The sequence below is a fragment of the Capsicum annuum genome, chromosome 4, assembly GCF_002878395.1.
Source record: "Capsicum annuum cultivar UCD-10X-F1 chromosome 4, UCD10Xv1.1, whole genome shotgun sequence".
NCBI lineage: Eukaryota > Viridiplantae > Streptophyta > Magnoliopsida > Solanales > Solanaceae > Capsicum > Capsicum annuum.
In genome coordinates, this window is record NC_061114.1 from 103,599,670 (window position 1) to 103,604,234 (window position 4,565).

Below are 4,565 nucleotides of genomic sequence, written 5' to 3' on the forward strand. Positions count from 1 at the left end.
AATTTAGAGATAAATCAAGTAATAAGGTTTTTGGATTTTAAATAATAAATCAAGAATTAGAGTAAGTAAAGGATAAAATCTCATCGTAAATTCATAATAGAATCAAGAAATAGACGTTAATATAGGTTCTCAATCACCCACAAGCTTCACTTTTAAGCTTTCTCGCTATTTTAGGGTTTATCTCTCAAGAGAAAAGGTAAAAAACTAATGAGTGGTAAATTTACCACTCATTGACGCCTAAATTTGTGCAAGCTACTAAGATTAAATGGTGTTAATGAGATGAATTTATTATTGAAATACATTAATTCCTATGTTTTACAGGTATATAGCTAATGGGAAGAAAAGAAGTCAAGTGAGCTAAAAAGAAAACAAAAAGGGAAGAAGTAGTGCAAAAGCTGGAAATAAGGAGAAGGAACTGGCCCTCAGTTACCGCGATCGTAGTCTAAGGGTCACAATTGTGACCATCCCAAGTCAATCAAAACTCGCAATTGCAATAGGTTTAACGCGATCGCGGGAACCACAATCACAATCAAGTACTAGCGATTGCGATAGAGCAAAAAATAACCCAAGGGCAGTGTTGTCATTTCCCATATATGTTTTGAATTCTCTATAGGACAAAAACCCTTTCAATTATTGGAGATCATCAAATAGAATTTATGGTTTTTCTTTGTAAAAACACTACCAGATTGGGCAATATTCTTATGTTTAATTTTTCAAGGATTTTAGTTATAATTGAAGAATACTCTTGCTTTCATATTCAATGAAAGCTTTGAATGTGAATTTAGGTATAATTTTTCTCTTAAACTTCATGAGTAGCTAAATATCTATCTTGAGGTTATGTTGGAATAGGATGCAAATATATATGTTTTTTGTTTATTAGTGTAGATTCTTGGTTAATGATGTTGGGTTTCACTAATGCTTGTCTGTTGAATTAAAATTTGTTAGTGAAAACCTCAAATTTCCAAAATCTCACATCATCCTTGAAAGAGGGAAGTGGGTATGCTTTTGGATCTTATATCATCTTTGAAAGAAGGATACGAGTGGCAAGGTATTAGTGAACAGCAATTAGATGTTATCTTATTCCTTTACATTGTCTTAGAAATAAGGATAGATTGTGAATTTGCTAAGTCTTGGGAATTTTCCTAGAAATAGGGATGCCCAATTGAGGCTTTAGGTGGATTTACTTGCCACACTAATGACTTATCTGAAGGTTCCATGGGTGATATTTTTGGTGCTTAGTTGAAAGGCTAGCATCAAACCTCTAACCTAGCCTACTCATATAGTCATTAACTAGAATTTGCATTTAATTATCATGAACCCATACATTATTTGCCCCTAGGAAAACATAACTCCAATACTCTTCTCCTATTAAAAGTCCATCTATAATTGTTGCTCTTAGTTTGTAGTTTGAGTAGATTTTGTTAAACCAACCTTCCAAACCATACCCCTAAATTTTAATTTATGTTTTTCATTACGTTTACATTGTGGGTATATCTTTTGTAGCTTTCAACACCCATAGTATTTGAACACTAAATACACTCCCCATAGATTCAACCATAACTCAATTTGATTTAATATATTTGACAATGATCACCTTACCCATAAATCATGGAGTAATTTGATCGTGTTCAAAATGGCATCATTGTCATGGAGTAAAACTTTGGTTTTGCTTGTATGGTATTGATAGTAGTTGTAGGTTTACTTATAGTGGTTGTTATTTATTTTGGTTGTTCTTTTTGTTACCTTTTAGGTGATTTCAATAGTATCCATAACATAATGAGTGACCATGCAAGTAATGTCGGGACCTTTGATGGGCCCCTTGATGATGAAGACCATTTCTATAATGGAGGTTGTTCTAGTGTTATCTGTATCCCACCGAATAAGGGAATGGGGTCTTCCATATCACAAGTGTGATTTTACACATGCTTCAAATGAAATAACTCTTTGGGGTTCAAGCTTATGATGACCCAAAACTACACTTGAAAAATTTTATGGAAGTGTGTGCCCCGTTCGATATTGATCACATCTCATAAGAATCCGTATGGTTGCACCTCTTCCTGCTCTCTCTAATAGATGAGGCGGTGTTGTGGTTAAGGTATCTTCCTAATTTTTCAATCACATAGTGGGTCGAGATTACTGAGGCTTTCTTAGATTGCTACTTTCCACCATCAAAGATATTGCAAATACTGGATGAAATCATTAATTTTCGTCAACTCAATGGGGAGACTCTATATGAAGTTTGGGAGAGGTTTATTGAATATCTTTCAAAATGTCCTAACCATTAGGTACCGAACAAAATTCACCTACAAATATTCTATAAGGCGTTGGACCAACTTGAAAGACCATGGTAGATAATGCAATGATGAATCACTTATGAGGTTGTCATATGGAGTGGCTTCAACTTTGGTTAAGCAAATCACTAAGAAAAATAGGGGGTGGCCCACCCAGGATACTGAGGTATCTTAAAGTTCCCCTACCACCTCCTATGTTGATAAGGAGCAAAGAAAAAACTAAGAAATAGGGGGAAACATGGCAAAAATAATGACACAATTAGAACTTTTACAAATCATATAATGGGTGCACCCACATAAATGGTAAACTTCAATACATCCAAAGGATATGATAAAGAAAAAGCCAAGAAGCTCGATGAAGAAATTAGATATTTGGCACACTACTCGAGGGGTTCTCTCCCGGCCTATCAAAGGCAAAGTGGGGACCAAGGTTAGACCAATAGTGATCGAGAAAGGGAATGGCATGATAGAGACAGATATCATGATTAGAGGGAGAAATAAAGGGAGTATTATTGATATATTTCCCCTAATAATCGAGTAAAGAGCAAAGAGTCAAATCCTGTGGATATCAAAAAGTTCAAGGCCAAGGATGTACTTGCTAGGATTTTGATGAGAGTAGAGGGAATGGTCAAGATGGTATGAGAATTGAAAGGAGACTTTTATCAAATCAATCAAATGATTGTATCACACTCTACTTCAACCAAGCAATTAGAGACTCAAATTGGGCAAATCTCAACCACACTCAATGTTAGGCCCAAGGGTGGCCTTCCTTGCGATACAGTGGCAAATCTAAAAAATGATGCTCAAGTCTTAGAAATTATCACCCGAACCGATAAATAATTGGTGCACAAGAGGTTGGGTTTAAATAAATGTCTCATGATGATCTAGTGGACACAAAGAAAAAGCATATGGGTAAGTCGGATAATGAGTGTAACACCCCGCATTTTAGGCTAGAATGAAAACCGTCATTTCTACGTGTAGATGTTCCAAAATCCATAAATCCTATTGAAATTTGGTATGTTAATCAATTATGTAGTGTGGGGACCTATTTCAGCATGAATTGAGATCATAGAGATCCCCTAACTCAAGGTCAAGTTGAAAGCTTTTTTGTCGTTCGAGTTTTATTGAGCGTCGAAACTTGAGTCAAATTCAAGCTACCATAACTCCTTTTATATGATGAACTGGGTGTCCTACTATATATCAAATGAAATATCTTTAAACTATATTTCCAACGATATCAATTTCGCCAAAATCGAATACCGAAGCAAAAAGTTATGCCCATTTTAGTCCAGCATGTCAGCCAGGAAAACTGAGTGACGACATTCATGATAACTTATCACAAGTGTGATGACTTATCATGAATGTCGTCAGCCTTAGGCAGAATCCAGCCCCCAGTGACGACATTTCTGATAAGTTATCACAAGTGTGAAGACTTATCACGAATGTCGTCAGCCTTTGGTAGAAATCCATCAATTCTAGCCCCCCAGTGACGACATTTGTTATGACTTATCACAAGTCTGACGGCCTATCACAAATGTCATCAGCCTTAGATTTTCAGCAATTGGGAAGCGATTTAGTAAGGGTATTTCGGTCTTTTTCCTTCACTTCTCATGACTTATAACCCTCAAGGAGAGTATTATCTTCCATTCTCTTTAGTTAAACATCTCAAAATTCTCTGTAAACCTTCAACCACAAGGTTAGGGTTTCAATATTAAAATCTAATTATCTAGAGATTCAACCGTGAGAATTCGATAATTTTTGCATATTTGAATTCCCCGTTAAGAGGGATACGAGGGACACCCAATAGTTCATGAATAACCTTCCATAATTTTTGTAGTCATCCTAATGTTCCAAGTTTAAGGTATATGGTTTTAAACAAGAACACCCTTTTGTTCTTGTACCCAAAAGTTATATATTTTTGTAAAGTATTTCGTAAACTCATGGATAATTCCTATCATGTCATTATATTGTGAGTTTTATGAAACTATGTCTTACCCAAGCTTTGAGTTGTAATATTATTATGCATATTAATGTTTTAAATTGTCAATTTATGGTATAAGTTGCATAATTCAACTTCTATATCATGTTTTGAGAATTTCAAGTCCTATTGTTGTGAATTGAACCTTATTGTTAAAGCATGAGTTTGAGAATGAGATGTTAGTGATTTTTAAAAAATATCAAGAAGTGAGTTTTGATTGTAAGTTAAGATAGAAATCCACATTCTTGAGTTTGAAGTAAAGGGGATGCATTTTGGCTCCCATTATATATATATAT